Genomic DNA, 20,201 nt, shown 5'->3' on the forward strand with positions numbered 1-20,201 from the left:
AGAGAATAATAATCCCACAAAACAATAAAAATTAACAGACAAATTTATTTAAAAACTAAATTTAGGGGAGACTAAAATGATAAATTAAGTTAATTATTCACTAAAGAATCAAGGTAAAACTAACTTCAGATGAACAAGTCACATAACTTGACAATATGACATCTTAGGTTTTCCAGTAAAACAAGTTCAAAGAAGGAAGAGGAGTGTATAGAGTTCCAGAAAAATTTTGAAACCCAATAAGAATATCAACATATGAATACTGGAATTTCAGAAGGAGTGGTAAGATAAAAAGAGGAAGAAATAAAATTTTAAGAAAACATCCAAATTCTTTGAAATTAAGTGAAAAAATGCTAATCTTATCCACCATAGCTGACTAAAATTTCCCTCCCTCCCTCCCTCCCTCCCTCCCTCCCTCTCTTCCTTCCTTCCTTCCTTCCTTCCTTCCTTCCTTCCTTCCTTCCTTCCTTCCTTCCTTCCTCTCTTTTTCTTTCTTTCTTTCTTGTGAAGAAAGATTTTATTGAAACTTATTTTTAAAGAGATGAGGGGAAAGAAAAAGAAATATCATTTAAAAGAGAACACATGCTTCTCTAGAATAGAAAAAAGTGAGCAAAAAAATAAAAATTAGACAAGCAAGCGAGATGCATGTTTAAGTGAGAACACGGCTTGAAGAGCAAGCCACCTTTTCTTTATATAAACTAATGTCAGAACAATGAATTCTGTATAAGTAACTAAAATGCAATTCACACTTGGTGACAAAAAGAACTTATTTTCTTTATGGTGCAGTATTCTTAAGAACAAGGTATTTGCCAAGTAATTACCGTGGACTAGCATCTTGCTGAGGTGAGGATACATTATTGTAACAGAATGCCCAGGTTCTGGGGCATAGCCTATGAAACCTCTCAGGTATTCATTATCTCCACTCTCCTTCAACAAAGGAGCCTCTTGTGGTCTTTCCACACCTCTGCTGTTTTCCTTACGCTAGATACAAGATCCTTAACCTTCACTGAAACAGTGTGTGAAACTTGGGAGCAGTCTCCAGGCAGTGCAAAGTAAACAGTAGCAAAGTGTTTGACTTTCAGACCAAATGATTCTCCAAGAAAATACTTTTGGGCTTCAAGTAATTGGAAGGAAATAGCTCTGCTCCCTTTTCACTAACTGTAAAACACTGTGTAGATGAGATGGCATTAATCCCTTGTTACTTTAACACCTTGGAAGATGTAAGTTCAAGATATATGAAAACTGGCTATTGATGTAATTGCTTCAACTGATTGACCTACAAACTACCCACATACCTCTGGACTCAAATGAGAAAGAATCTAATTGAACTGACACACTATTTTGTTTGATTGATAAATGAATTACATATTTAAACTGTACTTATTTTGTTCATCTTAGAAGTTACACGCTCTTGCATAGTTAGTTCAAAATTAAATCAGCAAAATGTTGATTTATTTTCTATTCGAGGAGTCTTTATTTCCCAAGACATCCCCTTTTTAATTATTTCAAAGTCTTGTAAAAATTAAGTTTCTTTTTAATTCCTGTTTCTACTCACTCTTGCTGATGTAACTTTGTAATTATTCTTTTATACTTTTAAGTTTTTTTTTGAAAAGCTTTTACCATTACTTTCTAGTGCACTCATTAAATTAGGGAAAGTATAATTTCTGAATTTCAATGAAATTTATTTTGCAAGGAAAAATCTTAATGAAATTTTTCAAACATTCTCATCATCATTTTGCCTTACTTATGAAAAGTTAGATTTCTGTTACAAGATCTTGATTAATAACAACAAAATGGTTTACAGTCAGCAAATACAGGTAATTAATTCTTATCATGACTTTGCAAGTGTAGTAAATATCATTATCACTATCTTGAATCTCTTGTTGCATCCAATTTCACTGAACTATGCTGTGTAGCTAGAATATATGAATGATGTTTATAAGTTATACAAATTATATTACAATGTGATGCATATAATATGCTCTTCTTTGTATATAAAGCATTTTAAACTAATTATATTGAATGATATGTCAGGTTAATATTGAATTATGTCACTTTTAACTAATAGAATAGCCAAACACATTAAAATTTTGCAGATTGAGGCTATAGTGGAAGGACAAGTACAATGCTAGAGTGAAGCTAACAGTTTAGTGAAGAGGATGTTTGGTGAAGAGGATGTTGTGCTGGGAATTTCATGTAAGAAATCATACAAGACAATAATAGTTGGAAATGATCACTCTGGGCAAGAACTGAGTGTTGAAAGAATGTAATGAGATATACGTGATAATCTTTAAGTAACTGTGTTGCTAACCATAATGCCCAAAAGGAAGGAGGGAGAGACAGAAAGAGAGAGAGAGAGAGAGAGAGAGAGAGAGAGAGAGAGAGAGAGAGAGACAGACAGAGAGACAGAGAGACAGAGAGACAGAGAGAGAGAGAGACAGAGAAAGACAGAGTAAGAAAAGTTCCTGCCAAAGAGATGGAGTCGGGAGAGGGTAACTGGGTATATTGGTAGTAGAAAATATGCACTGGTGAAGGTGGTATTGGAACATTATATGCCTGATAAACCCAATCATGAAAAAAAGAAACCATCTAAATAAAAGCTTAATAATCCATAGTTATTAAAAGAAGATAAAATAAAACTTTGCAGATTAGAGAGCCTACAAAAATTTAAGGAAATTATTGAAAACCATTTGAAAACTACTGAAACTACTGAAAACATGGTAATCAATCAATCTCATTGCAAATATAAAAATACTGCCATGCATTCATACAAATTATATTCATTTTTAGAATTTTTTGAGTACATAGCACAGCGGTAGGGCGTTTGCCTTGCACGCAGCCAACATGGCCGACCCGAGTTCGATTCCTCCACCCCTCTCGGAGAGCCCGGCAAGCTACCGAGAGTATCTCGCCCACACAGCAGAGCCTGGCAAGCTCCTCGTGACGTATTTAATATGCCAAACACAGTAACAACAAAGTCTCCAATGGAGACGTTACTGGACCCACTCGAGCAAAACCATGATCAACGGGAGGGCCTTTACTTTACTTTACTTACTCTCATAATATTTGCAAAGCATATATTTTGTTGACTAATTTGTATTCATACTTAGAACCCAAAGTTTGTATTTTCTTTGCATCTTGATTACTATATACACTGATCACATATAAAATTGTATTTTTCTAACACAGTTAAAGGTAGCATTTCAATCTCATTTACCCTTATATTATTATTTATATTCTCAAAACATAGTACATAGTTGTATAGATTTGTAGAAGAATGTAAGAGAGACAACTTTTAAACCTATGTTACTATACCATAGCCATGCAAACAACCATCATTCTAAATCCTCTGGATCCATGCACACTTTCTCTGACAACCGCAATTCTGTGGTCTAAGTCCATGCACTTGTTTTTGTCAATGCTCTTCATTCCCATCCTTTACTTCTTTGGACACATATGAGTAAGATGATGGTGTTTCTATTCCCTTTTTATTTATTTTGCTTGACATGGAACCTCCAATAGTATGCATTCTTTTGAAAATGTATTTTTTCTTATGACCTAATAGAATTACATTATGTATAGATACCAATGATATACATATGCATAAAGAGACACATATTTTCATAATGATTCATCCATCATTGAACGTTTAGGTTGATTTTGTATATTAGCAATTGTAAAAAGTGATGCAACTAACATAGATGTGCATTTATGTTCACAGATTTTTTCTTTGTTGTGATCTTTGAATAGTTCTGAGAAGTTAAATTGATCAACAATGATTACACTTATTTTTAATATTTTGAATGGCCTTCACACTATTTTTCACATATCAATTACATCACCAACACTTGTCATTTCTAAACAGTTTTTAAGCCATTCTCACAGGTGTGAAGTGATATCTTCTTACCATTTATACTTGTTTCCTTTATAATAATTGAGAATGAGTATTCTTTGTCCCTATTAACCATCTGTGAGAATTCTTTGCTCAGTTTTTCTCTTATGCTCTTTGATTTCCTATCTTTAAAATACATATTAATTTTCCTCTTTTTTGGATGAGAGTGGTTACCAAACATTGTTCAGCAATGCCCAGGGGATCCACTAGTCAATCTTGGTCATTCTGTTAGTGGTTGACTCGAGGGAATGAGGATGCTTTGCTGCTGGAGCAAAGCAAATGGCTCTAGGGAAAACATGAATTCCGGGATGGCATTTAGCAATGGCGGCACTTTGGAGATCACGTGATTCCAGGAACTAAACTAGGATTGTGTCAATGCTAGGTATAGGTATTAAAAGCTGTACTAATCCCTGGCCTCTATTTTTCCTTCTTCTTATGTAGAACTTTTGTTTCACAAGATAACGATGCTTTTCTGTTTAGAATAGTAAGTTCCAACACAGCATGGGTATGGTGAAATCAGATTTATTTTTCTCACTTTAAATAAATAATGACACCATGAATGGTGTAAATATTTGCATTCCTTAAGACTAAAAAAAATTTTGCTTTAGTCACCATGATTTAGAATACACCACACTGTCCAGTGTCTTCCTATGTTGTATCAGCTTTAAGCCCCTGCCCCAAAATTACCCTGCTTCATGTCATCACTTTAGTAACCCCTATTATCTGAGTAATATTCTATTATGTATATATACCAAAGTTTCTTTATTCAGCCATCGGTTCTTGGAATCTTGGGTTGCTTTTCAGATTTTGGTGATTATTGATAGTGCTGAAAAAGTCTTTTAGAATTAGCAAGGTGTGTATAATTAAGTTTTACAGAAACATACAAAAACATACGTACAAAAACACAATGTTAAATGAAATTAGAACTATCAATTACATTTTTAAAGCAAAATTCCCTAGTCATAGCAGTGACAGTTTGCTTATGCCTCAGTTCAACTTGTTAAAGCATCAATTTCCATTGCAATTGTTTCTGTACATTCCAAGTTTATTGACCTTATTAATTTCTTGCATATTAAAATAGTTAACCTTATATTTATTAATAACTAAATTTATCTCTATATAAATGTGTCACTATTGCTTGAATAAGGAAAATGATAATACTCAGTTTACTTGTCTTAAATATATTTAATTAAAAATACTTGCTGGTTTAGATTCAGCAGATACTCAAAAGAGATTATTTCATGGCAAGATTAAATGAAGTTTTAATCTCCTTATATTTGTTTTGTATATAATTTTTGTCTTTAAAAATAAAAATATATAGGGTTGGAGTGATAGCACAGCAGGTAAGGCATTTGCCTTGCACATAGATGACCCGGGTTCGATTCCCAACATCCCATATGGTCCCCCGAAAACTTCCAGGAGTAACTCCTGAGTACATGAGCCAGAAGAAACACGTGTGCATCCCCAGGTGTGACTCAACAAGAAAAAAATATATAAATATATAAAAATATAATGACAACCACTTCACTTACCAAATGATGATTTCTCAATATTGGGAAATGGCATATTAGGATGAGAAATACTCTTCAATTTTAAAGCCTAGATTCATTTTTAAATCTATCATTTATTTTTAAGGGTATCAGAAAAATAATTTGACATTTTCAGGGACCAATATTTTTTTCACCTGTAATAAAAAGAGAGTTGAGCATTTTTATATTTATAAAAATGTTTCAGAACTAAGTGGTGCCCTAGAATCCAATGATTTTACAACAATCAAATATTTATTAATTCTATCTTGAAATAGCAAACAAGTAAGATAACTTATAGGAAATGTTTACTTAAATTTTATTTAAAAAATTAACAATTATAATAACTATACATAAAGCCCTCTGTGTGAGCCAGGAGCATTGTTCCAATCATTTAAAAGTATATCTCAAAGTATATTTGAGAAGTTGGAGTGATAGTACAGAGGATAGAGCCTTTGCTCTGCATGTGGACCACCTGGGTTTTATCCCTGGCATTCCATGTGGTTTTTCGAGCACTGTCAAGAGTAATTCATGCGTGCAGAGTCAGAAGTGGACCCTGAACTTTGCCAGGTATGACCCCAGAACAAAAAAAAAACAAAACAAAAACAAATTTAAAAGATTTTCTAAAGTATCTTCAATATTTAAAAAGTATATTTATAAACAGCATTAACCATTGCATTAAATAATGCAATGTGATTAACTTAAGGATAACTTTTGTATTTAAAAGATGGTTTGCCACCAAGTAAAGGGTGTTGGGAGGATCCTCCCAGGATGGGAGATGCATGCTGAAAGTAGACTATAGACTGAACATGATTGCCACTCAATGCCTCTTTTGCAAACCTCAGCACCCAAAAGGAGAGAGAGAACAAAAGGGAATGTCCTGCCACAGAGGCTGGATAGAATGGGGGCGATGGGAGGTGGGAGGGATACTGGGATCAGTAGTGGTGAAGAATGGGCACTGGTGGAGGGAAGGTTACTCGATCATTGTATAACTGAAATCCAAGCACCAAACCTTGTAAGTCTACAACTGTGCCTCATGGTGTTTCACTAATAAAAATTTTAAAAAATGTTAATGTGTAGAATAAAGAAGTTCAAAGAAATAAAAGATGATGTGCTACTAGAATTAATGGTCCAGAATAGATGCAGCGTTCTGCCTTTCTTATTATTTGTTGCTATATCATTTATTAAATGTGCAAGTGTCTCTGACACAATTTCCCCTATGCTGTTTTTAACAGATTCCACTCAAACTACATAAAGTAAGAAGGAAATTATTTCTAAAAAGAAAATCAATAAACCATTTTTAGATGGATGGGAGGAATATGCTGAAAAAAAATAACAGCAGAAACAACAAGATCAAGGAGTCAAAGCACTTTAAAATAAATGGCAGGTAAAAATCATCACCTTTACTTAATCCAGTTATGCCATAGAAATATAATGATGCTGTTCATGGATTGCTCTAAACTTACAAATTTAAAGATCATATGGCAATAATGGACTCATATTATTTTTTACTTTTGCTCAATTTTCTAACAATAAAAAAGTTGTAAAGATGAATTTATTGTATTTATTTTATCTTAATTAATATTAAGAATTTGCCTTAAAATACTTTTGTGAATGTAAACATACAAACCAATTATTTTATCTAAGATGAAAATCTAGATAACCAAATTCTTTTGATTCAAATTTTGTTTTTAATTAATAATCTTTTAAAAATAGCTAATATACAGTTAAATTATATTTCCATCACTTGATCGCTTGGTCACTTGAGTTACCGTTAATCGTAGATTTGCTCCAGAGGGCGCCATAACGTCTCCACTTGTCCCTGTCACGTGCTAGTGTAGCCCAATGGCGTCTGTTCATTCTAGGAACACGAAGAGCCTCAAACCAATAGTTCAGGATCTTGATGAAGAAGTCTGACCATCTGGTAGGTGGGCGGCCATGAGGTATTTTGACATACCATGGAATCCAGTTCGTAATGGCTCTAGTCCAGCGGTCGTCTCCAAATCTCATTATGTGTCCACCCCATCTGACTTTTGAGGCCTTGGCAAATGAGACAGCGTCCCTGATTCTTGATCATCAACAGAGGTCAGAACTCCAGATTCTTTCTCTCATTTGAGTGAAACGTGATATTCCAAGCATAGCTCTTTCGATTCCTCTTTGGGAGATCTGAATAGTGTTCTCATCCTTTTTTGCGTAGGGTCCAGGTCTCTGAGGCGTATTTAATGCAGGAAGAACAGTGGAATCAAAGAGATGTGCCTGGAGCCAGATGTTCTTTGTCCTCTTAGCTATTTCTTCGATGCTCTTGAAGGCGTTCCAAGCCACTCTCTTCCTCCTGATCAACTCAGGTGCCAGGTCATTTGTCATGTTGACTTCTTGAACCTAGGTACACATAACTGTTGCATTTGGAGATGGTCGTTGCATAGAGAGCGAATGGAGCATCAGTAACATGGCTGTTTCTCATAAACATTGTCTTTGTAATATTCAGCTGTATACCGACTTTTCCACACTCACAGTAGAAGTGGCCAGCATTTGTGCTACTTGGCTAATATTTGGTGTTATTAGAACGATGTCATCAGCAAAGTGGAGGTGGTGTTAGTGGCTGACTGTCTAACTTCACTCCTATTCCTTTCCATTCTAGTCGTTGCACGATGTTCTCGAGGGTGGCACTGAAGAGCTTCGGTGAAATGGTACCACCCTGCCGAACCCCTCTCTTGACATCAATGATTACTTCTTTGTAGAATGGTGAGATCCTGGTAGTGAATCCGCAATACAGCTCACGGAGGATCTTGATGTATTGGGCTTGAATGCCCTGATTGGCTAGGGCTTCAATGACCGCTTCCGTCTCAACAGAATCAAAGGCCTTCTTTAAATCAATGAACATTAGACAGAGTGGCATCTTGAACTCTGAGAAACCTCAATGAGCTTGGTTATCGAGTGGATATGCCGATCGTGCTGAATCCTTTGCAGAAACTGACTTGCTCGCATGGTTGTCTTTCATCTACTGTTCTGCCAATCCTATTCAGGATGACTCGAGTGAACAGCTAGTAGATGACAGACAATAGGCATATTTACATGTGATAGCTTTATCAGTATAACTTGTCCTTAGAAGAAAGAAATGTGAGAGATAAACTTTAATAATCACCTTCCTTAATTACATATTGATTAATGAAAAAAATTATACATATCTTAACTTAGTTTTCCACCTCAAATATCCCTTTACAGAATTTGACCATTGAGAAGGAAATTAAGCATTTTAATAGGAGCAATAAGGTTAAATTCTAAAAATCAAAGAAAGAAATGGCAATCTTACCTGAGGATCTATTATTTTAGTTCCAAGGTTAGAAATGGTAAGTTGGTGACTTGAGTTTATACAATATTTATTACATTTCAGTTTTGTGTGAGTATAATGATTCTGATTTAAAAAAATATATAGAACAAACACTTTAAATACAGAGAAACTTAACCATCACAAAATAAAAGAGATTATCCTGATTCAGAAAAATGTTGAGTTTTCTAGTTTGCAAAAACTTTTCATATAAATATATGTAGAACAATATAATAGGAGGTTATAATTCTTAAATTGATTTTATTTAAATCACTACCTGTAGTTTTAGGTTTTATTTTTACCCTCTGTATTAGTTTTCTTTTTTTTTCAGTTTTGGGGTCACATCTGACAGTCATTAGGGCTGACATCTGGCTCTGCACTCAGGGATCACCACTTCTGGTGTTTTGAGGCATCGAATGTGGTGCTAAGGATCAAACCAGTTCTGCTACTGCAAGGCAAGAGCCAAGGCAAGGCAAGTCAAGTCACCTCTGTATTCTTGCTCCATCCCCCTGAATTGCATTTCTAAGGATTTAGTAGACTTCTTAAGTTTAAAATTTTTATCATGACCATAGAAATTATATAAGAATGATATTACATGATCATATTCGCCTCTAAAATAAATAGGAAAATCTTAAATCAAACACAGAAAATCCCTTTCAAATAAATTAAAATTAATAGGTCACATCAGTCTCTGGGATATACTGACGTCAGAAATTTTTATAGGCCAATTTGTTCCCATCCTAAGATTTTTTAAAAAGTGCTAATATCATTGAACTTTTAAAATCAAATCACTCATATATGATTTCAATCCATTTACAAATGTCATTTTAAATTCATTTTTAGATTGCACTTAATTGAGAATAAAACTCAGACCATGACTATCACAAGGGGCACATTAATTTTAAAGTTCACTTACAGAAGATTTGTTTTTAATCACAGCAATTTTTCTTTTTCATCTCCATTTGTATTAAGGCTGGGCAGAAGGGCAAAAAGAAGTATTAAGTGTCTCTAACTTTTAATGATTGAGATAATGTGAACATCTAACTCACTTTCACTAATTATTTGAACTGATTATTAATTATCAGAAATATATCATTACATATCATCAATGGTATTTTCATTATTACAAATAAATAATGGGGTTATGTTCTAAAATGATCAGAACCCATGTCACAATTCTCTGTTCAATGCTCTTAATATTGGGGCAAAGGAAAAATCATTGAAAGATTGAGTAAATTGTGATGGTGCCATAAAATCAAATCCTTGATTTAATCACAATTTCACATTACCCATCCTATGCAGTGAAATCCATCAATACCTTATAAATTATGAAGGTGAAAATCACTGATCTCCCAGCTTGATGCCATATGTTATTTTACTCTTATTTCAAGTCACCAGACTTATCTTACACAACTTTCCATTAACATGTTGTCTATCTAAGAGTTGTTTCGGTTCTCATTTTATTCAAGCTCTTACTAAAGCAATTCAAATAACACAAAAGTATTTTTTACTTTTTTTGGATTCAAATACCTCTTCATGTTCACCCATCCACAATGTTCTTTTAACTTGAATAGCTATTTTGTCCACAATAATTTTAACTTTATTAAGATATCTTAAATAGGAACTGGACTGATAACACAGAGGGTAGAGCGTTTGCCTTGCACGCTGCTGACCTGGGTTTGATTTCCAACATCCCAGATTGTCCCCTGAGGACCACTAGTAGTAATTCCTGAGTGAAGAGCCAGGAGTAACCCCTGAGCTTCGTCAGGTGTGACCCAAAAAGGAGAAAAAAATAAGATATCTTAACTACGTAATCAGATTAGACTAGATTACATCCTTTTATATCAACAGCAAATCATAGCATGTCATAATTTTTTTGAATTTTTATAAGGTTTTCACAATATTTGATCACAATTAACATTCAAACACAAATCCCACCACTGTTACTCCTTCTCACCATCAAATTTGGTATGTTTCCATCCCAAGCCACAATCCCTGTCCCAAGGCACAATCAAAATAATATATTTGTATTGTCTGTTATGAAAAACTGTAGAAAATGCTACAAAAAGCATCCACAGAGAAGACAGTGTAAAAATTTTGTTCTATTTTATCAGGGGCCAGTAAGACATTCTTTACAATATCACTAACATGTTGTTAAAGGTTGAGTGATGTGAGCTTTTGTCACTATCACTGTCACTGTCCTCCCATTGTTCATGGATTTGCTCGAGCGGGCTCAGTAACTTCTCCATTGTGAGACTTCTTGTTACTGCTTTTGGCATATCAAATACATCACGGGTAACTTGCCAGGCTTTTGCCACGCAGGTAGGATACTCTCAGTAGCTTGCCGGGATCTCCAGGAGGGGCAGAGGAATCAAACCTGGGCCGAGCAGGTGGGCCGTATGCAAGGCAAATGTCCTACCCACTGTGCTATTGCTCCAGCCCATGAGCTTTCATAAATATCTAAAATTATTCACATATTCATATAACTATAATTATATATATATATATATATATTCCTCTACGATTTGTTGCTTACTATTTGAACACTATCTAACGTGGTATAGTACTTATAGGGAATTGAGAATTGGTAGGGAGTGTCTTATGATGTATCGTGCTCCGCATTTGAGGATGTGTGGTCCAGGAATATAGTCACTCATACATGAGGCTCGGCCTGAGGGTGTAGGAATGGCCTTGAATGTGGTGGCAATTGGGTTATGGAGATTTTTGGCTTCCAGGGCTGGGTCCCTTGAGAGCCCTCCCTGCTATCCTTCTGGGCACCCTGAGTGAAACACCCTGGTGCGGAGTTCAGTGGCATGGTTATGGCAGGCATCATCTTGCTCCCTTCCGGGAGAAAAAGTCATGTGATCAGGATGGTGTCCAGTGAGAAGATTATCTGGCACTGGCAGGAGGTAGCTTATTGGCGTGAACCCTGAGTGACTGGAGACTGGGGGGTAAACCGGCAGAAGATCTCTGCTCCCAAGTCCCGTTGAGCCCAGAGTCCAAGGTCACAAAGTTCCACATTACCTGCTTTGGTCAGACTTCATTCATGCACTCATGCACGAGCCTAAGTCAAAGCATGTGGAGGGTGGCCTTGAGCGTGACAGCAGTTGGATTCTGTAGGTTTCTCTGCTACCGGGGCTGGGTCCCTGGGATGGGGAGGGCTCTCACCAGCCTGCCTCTGAGGCACCCTGACTGAAACAGAGTCCAGTGGCAAGGCTATGATGGGCCATCACAATCTTCTTAAGAGAGAAATACATTTGGATTAAATATATTTATTATAAGTTCTCTGGAAATTATTTTTATGTAATTAGATGGGCTGAAATGATAGACCAGTGGGTAAGGTGTTTGCCTTGCACATGGCTGACTGGTCAACCTGGGTTCAATTCTTCCACCCCTCTCGGAGATCCCAGCGAGCTACTGAGAGCATCTCGCCTGCACGGCAAAACCTGGCAAGCTACCCGTGACGTATTCAATATGCCAAAAACAGTAACAACAAATCTCATAATTTGTTGTGAGACATTACTGGTATCCTCTCAAGCAAATCAATTAACAATGGGAGGACAATGCTACAGTGAAGATGAGTGTGTAACTTTCTGTTTCTGTTACAAAAACATCACTATAAATACAGTGACGTGAAAACATAAGTTTATTATTTAATGGTCTAGAAAGAAAATATTTCAGTCAATATAATAGCAAAATAGTCATATCAGGATTTAAGGGAGATTCTATTTATTTTATTTTTCATCTTTTGGGGACTTGGCATATAGACCAGTACTCTAACCAAAATGTATTCACAAGTCACAGTCATTAGAAGCTACAGTAAGTTTTTGGAGTAGATTATAATTGTTGATTCAACAAAATGAATGTATTTTGAAAGAAGTGATCAATTTGTATTTCATTGAAGTTAGTAAAAAAACTTTATTCATTCTTTCAACACTTTTTTTTACTGAATCTTCATGACAATCAGGCATTCTAGTAAATAACAAAACTCAAGAATCAATAAAGTGACAAGAGAATCTCAAAAGAAATGCATGGTAAGCTGATAATTATATAAAAATACAATATTTACCAAAAGGTACATAAAAATAATGTATACCTTTTAAAAATATTTTGTGCTGGTGAAACATACCTGTATATTTTTCTTACTCTAACTTAGAAGAAAAAATAATTAACAGTGAAAAATCTGAGTTAACTGGGCAAGTCAATCACAAGTATAGAGGAAAATTCCTCTATACTTCACTCTCCCTAGAGAAAATTTTATCTCAAGGAACTTCCATGATACAGAGTTTGTGTATTTCCATATCACCCTACAAGTTTAAGCTTATTATGTTAAACACAAAAATGTCTGTATCTTATTCTGATTTTTGAGTTTTATGGCACAAGATGATTTGTGTCTTCAGACCCCCCCCCTCCCCCTCCACTGCTATCACTGCTAAATTCATCACTATTTGGAAAACTGCTTTACGTGGGATACACTTTTTGCTGCTTTGTGAATGTGAAGATTCTCCATGTGTATTTACTTCTGAACTACTTGCTGATAAGTCGCTGAACTCTGAGAATTCAGCAGAGTCCTTGGACTTTAGACACTAAGCAAACAGATGAAAAGAAAAGTTGAGGAAACTCTATTATTTACTCTTAGAATCAAGCTTTTCTTCAAGTTTCTGCAATTGGCTTTCCTTCATTTAAAAATAAATCACTTTCTTAAAAAAAATAAGGAAAAATGTAAACATCATGACTGCACATTGCAGTGAGAGAAAGTATAGAGGATTCTCTACTGCAAATCAAAATGAAATACACACAAAATAAAATAAAAACATAGTAGTTTTTGTTCCTTGCACACACAAGCGTATAATTTTACATGTATTTTAGTGGCGGTTGAAAGATAAAAACAAAAACAGGAAGCTATAAACCTTAGTATACTATAAATTTTTAAAAAAAAATAAATCAAAATTAGCTTTAAGATGCCCACAGTCTCCTGTAAGCTGTGTGTTGAAAGAGATACTATCATTAATCTGGGAAAGATCAAATGCCATAGAAAGGAAAAGTTGTACTTCTCATCACTTTGGAAAATAAAATGGAAGTTTAAGGAAAACTTTAGAATCCAAATTGGGATTTTTTCCCAATAATTTTACAGTGGTAGAGAACAGGACTTGAATGTGAGAAGCCCTGAGTAGGACTCCAGCAGCACATGCCTAATCATCTCCGCCCCCACCCCCCAGCCTCCCTCTCCACAAACACACTTTCTGAAGTTGCTGCCCTGTGGCCAGTAGGCAGAGATGTGAATGGTCCCTGCAACAACAACAAACTTACCACTAAATGATAATTGACAGACTTCATACTACAGCTTCTTGTGCACTGCAAGAAGGTAATGGCTAGAATTACCTCACACCAACAAATGTCTTTATTTTTTTTTTTTTTTTAGTTAGTGAAACACCATGAGTACAGTTGTACACAAACAAATTGTTGTGCTTGAGTTTCAGTTATACAATGATCAAATACCAATCCCTCTGTCAGTGCCCATTCTCCACCCCCACCAAAACCAGTATCCCTCCCACCCACCCATCCCCCCATCCCACCCTGCCTCTGTGGCAGGGCACTCCCTTTTGTTCTCTCCTTTTGGGTGCTGTGGTTTGCAAGAGAGACATTGAGTGGCAATCATGTTTCGTCTATAGTCTACTTTCAGCATGCATCTCCCATCCTTGGCAGATCTTCTCAACACCCTTTATTTGGTGCTCCCTTCTCTATCTGAGCTGCCTTTACCTCTAGAGTGTGTGGCTGGGCTCCAAACCATAGAGTGAACCTTCTGGTATTTATGACAGCTATTCTTGGGGGTTACTCCCCTATTTTGTTACTTTTTGTTACTTTATGTTTGAGTGCCCGAAAACAGATGACTGGTTAAAGAAACTTTGGTACATCTACACAGTGGAGTACTATGTAGCTGTTAGGAAAAATGGAGTCATGAAATTTAGACACAAGTGGTACTACATGGAAAATATCATGCTAAAGGAAATGAGCTAGAGAGGGACAGACATAGAAAGATTGCATTCACCAATCAATGCCTTTAATGAAAAAGTGAGTTACAAAAGGAAATACAATGAACATTAAAGGAAAAAGATAAAAATGGAAATGAAAATTCAGATAGTTATATATATATATATATATAGAGAGAGAGAGAGAGAGAGAGAGAGAGAGAGAGAGAGAGAGAATGGGAAAAAATATTTCTTAGCAAATATTGGGGTCAGAATGATCATACAGCATTGACTGTGCTGGCCTTGCATGTGCAGACCCAGATTTGTGCCCAATACCACATTGGGCATCCTTACCTTTTTCCATGTCCTTGGGAAGTACTCACTGTACCTAAAGTGAAATCCATTTGTTGAAATATAGTCTGTGATATGAAAGGTGGCTGAGGTTATTTGGACTGAGTGAGTAAGTGAATGCAGCTAAGATCTCTTTATAACCTTAAATTTTGTCAGAACACAGAGATCTATACAGGACCCCACTTACATTATGACCACTGCATATAAACTTCATAAGTAAATTATTTTGCTGCCCCCTGGTCCATTGATAGTTTTTTCTCTCTTAGTTCTCTATATAGAGGGCACTTTTAAATTTTAATCAGGAGGTTCCTGAATTTATTAACAATAAATATGAATAAAAATATCTATCTGAATAATACTAAACAAAATTGCAGTCATGTATATCATGGACAACCTAGTCAACCAAATTGGATTCACTCCCATTTGAATTAACATTATGAAATTTATTAACTTAGGCATTCGCATTAACACAACAGAGGAGGGAAAAGTATGATTATCTCAGTAAATGATGAAGAATAATTTGATATAATTGAATCCATATTCATTATTTAGAAGAAGGCTGTGAATAAAAAGTAATTTCCTTTTTATGTGTGTGAATCAAAATCCTATACTCAATATTGCTGCTGTTTTTATTTTTAACCTTTTGTTTTGAAATATGTTCACTTACCAAAACCCATGGAGATATTAAATATATATTATTTAAACAATATTTAAATATCAAGGCATTACATCACTGTATGGCTGTATGACTGTCATCCCATTGTTCATTGATTTCCTCAAGTAGGCACGAGTAGTGTCTCTATTCATCCTAGCCCTGAGACTTTAGCCAGCGCCACGTTGGCGTCTCTTTCAGGGTCAGGGGAATGAGAAACATCATTGTTACTGAGCATTGGCATATCGAATATGCCACAGAGACCTTGCCAGACTCTGCCGTTTGGGCAGGATACCCTTGGTAGCATGCCGGGTTCTCCAAAAGCAAGAACTAGACAATAAGAAGTCATGTGGCTGGAAATGAGGCTGTGCACTTTCAAGAGCTTGGTTTTATAGTCTCTGGGTCTAGGCCATTGATGGGATTACATGGCACCGGGGGCAGTTGGTGGGTGTAATGCCTAACTACTGGAAGATGGAGGGCCTGGGTGGAGGAGGCTCAGTCTCCATCCAAGCAGCCTTGACGATCTCAGACCCTGTTCCCACACACCTGGGTTCCTTTGCTAGTTCCTTCAGGTGTGAGGCTCATCCTAGCATCTGGAGAGTGGTCTTAAGCATGGCTGTGGCTGGTACCGGAGATCTTCAGCTGCCACAGCTCTGCTCAGGGTAAAGAGGGAATCTCAGCCCTACTCCCTCCAAGAGGCCCGTTGAGGACAGCCAGGTGCAGGGGCAGAAGATTCTGCATTGTTCTCTTCCAGAAACTTGATTTTATAGTCTCTGGGTAATCCCATCAATGGCTAAGATCCAAAACATTACATAACCATGCAAAATAATCAGAATTGGATAAATATCAAATACAATGCATAGAAAAATGAACAAACATGTAATAAATTCAATACTCTTATGATTATATAAACTTTAAAGAATTGGTTAAACATTTCATAATTGCTTCAGTAAAATCTTTAAAAGTAATTTAATATTACTGAGGCAACAATGGCTTATAAACTATAATTTTTTATGTTTGACAAATACGGAAAACATATGACAGCATACACATCATACCCACTATCAATAACCAATATCTCTCAATAAAAGTCCACCAAGCCCCCTCCAGAGTGATAGCACAGCAGTAGGGTGTTTGCCTTGTGTGCAGGTAGCCCTGCCAAGTTCTTTTGATTCCTCTGCCTCTCTTGGAGATCCCGGTAAGCTACCAAGAGTATCTTGCCTGCGTGGCAAAGCCTGGCAAGCTACTCGTGACGTATTCAATATGCCAAACACAGTAACAACAAATTTCACGATGGATATGTTACTGGGCCCGCTCAAGCAAATCGATGAATAACGGGAGGACCGTGACCGTGATCCCCTTACCTGACTCCCAAGTAACTCCTGTCTCCCTACAGTTTCATCTAAGTTGTAGTAAGAGGCAAGATTTCATTTTAAGCCACTGTGCGTACATACTACACTTTTATTAATTTACCTGCACAATGTGTACTTGGATATTCCAATATCCGGGCTCTTATACATAGTTCTTCACAAATGTAGCTGCACACATCTCTTCAAATTTCTCTTTTCATGCTGTTTGCATAAATACCTAAGCATGCGATTTCTGTATCATATGGATTTCAATCCCTTCAAATTTTAATATTTTCACTGACTTATTGGATTACAGTATCATGAATTTCAGCAATTAACATTTGTATAAGTGTGTAAACTGTCATAACTTCTACCACCAGAATTTTACAATATACCATCATTAGTCTCCTCAACTCATTCCTCCTCTCACCCAAAGCTTTTTTCTCTATTAAATGCTATAGTTTTAAGTATTTAGAAGCTCTTTTTTATTGTGTCTAGCTAGATTACTTGCTATGCTATATTCTACTCCACAGTTGAATGAAAACTCTTGATCAGTGTGCTTCACTTCCGAGCCCAGCAAGCTACCGAGAGTATCTCGCCCGCACGGCAGAACCTGGCAATCTCCCCGTGACGTATTCGATATGCCAAACACAGTAACAACAAAGTCTCCAATGGAGACGGTACTGGGCCCGCTCGAGCAAATCGATGATCAACGGGAGGGCCTTTACCTTACCTTACCTTACCTTACAATTGCCTCAGAATGTACCCATTTTGCCAAGAATCATAATTAAACATTTTCTTATGTCAGCATCCGTAATTGAGCATATACCTATAACATCTTTATTCAGACACCAGTTGACAGACATTTAGGTTAATTCTATGTTAAGTCTATTGCAAAGAATACTACTATATACTGCTATAGACAAAGAAATATACACACATACATAGATATGCATATCTATATATATGCATATGTGTACGCTTTTCAGTTTGCTTTTATATTCTTCTAATTCCTAAGAGTGATATGAGAGAATCATGAAGAGATTCTCTTTTTGGTAAGAAATCTAAAAAAATTTTTATAGAGGTATTACCGATTTACATTCCCACCAATAGTGAATATAGTTCCTTTCGCTTTACAGTCTCCCTAATATTTGCTGGTTTCATTTTTTCTTGACATTTAGCAATTACACAGATGTGAGGTTATATCAGAACATAATCACTTTAATTTTTCATTTTCCTAATTACAAATTACTTTTATTTTCTTGTGTCTGTCTATATATATATATATATATATATAGAGAGAGAGAGAGAGAGAGAGAGTCTCCTGCCCCGACGCCTGGCTGTCTTCACCGGGGCCCCTTGGAGAAGGGAGGATTGAGTTTCTCTACCCCCGCCACACCAAGCAGAGCCCCAGCAGCTGAGGACCTCCAAAGCCAGCCACAGCCATGCTGGGACCACTCTCCACACATCCGGACGGGCCTCATGCATGAAAGAACTGGCAGAGGAACCCAGGCATGCAGGTCCCGGGGCTGAGGTCTCCAAGCCTACTCAGATTGGGACTGGGCTTGATTGGGATTGATTCTCCAACCAGATCCCTCATCTTCCAGGAGATAGGCGTCACACCCACCAGCGGCCGCCAGCACCAGGTTGGTCCCATCAACGGCTAAGACGCAGAGACTATAAAACTCAGGTCCCAGAAGCACGCGGCCGCATTTGCAGCCATGCGACATCTTATTATCTTATTTTTCCTTTGGAGAACCTACCAGAAGTATCCTGCCCGCTCAGCAAAGTCTGGCAAACTTCCTGCGTCGTACTCAATATGCCAAATGCCAGTAACAATGATGGGTTTCATCCTCCTAATCCTGAAAGAGCATTGAAATGGCTCTTTTAAAATCTCAGGGCTAGGAAGAAGGAGATGTTACTGGTGCCTGCTCGAGGAAATCGATGTACAAAAGGATTATCGTGATTGTAATATATATATATATAAATATATATGTATATATATGTGTACAAATGTCTATTAATGTCTTTTGACTGCTTTCCACCCGGCCCCAACATTGAGTAGTTGCTTTTTTGTTGTTGAGTTGTGTGAGTTTTCCATATGGTTTTAGCTATGAACCCCTTGTCAGTTATATAATATAAAGGAAAAAATTCTCCCAATTGCTAGGTTGTTTTGTTTTCAAATGTCAGGAGGGTATTTTGTTTGTTTTGTTGTTTGTTTTCCATTTTAAGAACGCCAAAAATATAAGTGTTTTTATCTACACTGTATTACTTTGTCCCTTTAGCATCTTTAGATGCATATATTATCAATATATTATATGTTTATTTATTGTGACTATTGTTGTTCCAACACCACACTTTATTAATTATAGTTGTTGTGTATATATTATGGTTTGAGATCAGGGAACATGAAACCTTAATTTTTCTTCTTTACTCTCAGAATTGTTCTGGCTACATTTTTTTCATCATTGGTTACAGTTCCTTATATTTCCTTAAATTGTTCAATTTTTAATTTTTGAGAAGTCTTCTTACTATTTTCCATAGGGGCGAGACCACTTTACATCTTTTTCAAGGTTTCATGAGTTTTTTTTTCTCCACACCCTCACCAGCACTTGTTTTTTGAGCCTTTGTTAATGTGGCAATTCTCAAAGTATAAGATGATGCTTTATCGTATTTTATTTGAATCATCCTGAAAATAACTTACACAGCATTTTTGTTCGTCTGATAACCATATGTATATCTCTGTAAGATAAGTGTCTACTTAGGCCTTCTTTCTATTTTTAGTTAATTTTTAATTGAGAAAACTCTCAAGTGTGTTCAGTTACCCAGGGGCCGCTCCTGGTGATACTCAAGCAACTCAGTTAAATTTGAGAGCTCAAAGATATGGCACTAGTTCGGCCCTGAGATGCTGGGAAAATCAGCAATTTGGGGATTACCATGTAGTTCTAGTGATTACACCAGTGTTGGCCATATGCAAGGTACATGCCTTAATCTCTGACCTCCAAGCCCTTAAGTTGTTTTGCTTCTTGTTGAATTTTGTCTGGAGAAAAATTCATAACCACACATTGGATTTGCTTTCCTTCTCCTTAGTCTTCCATTCATTAGCTTATCTTTTGTGACTCTGACACTTTTGGACATAA

This window comes from Sorex fumeus, unplaced genomic scaffold (genome assembly GCF_029834395.1).
Source record: "Sorex fumeus unplaced genomic scaffold, SorFum_2.1 ptg000098l, whole genome shotgun sequence".
Classification (NCBI taxonomy): Eukaryota; Metazoa; Chordata; class Mammalia; order Eulipotyphla; family Soricidae; genus Sorex; species Sorex fumeus.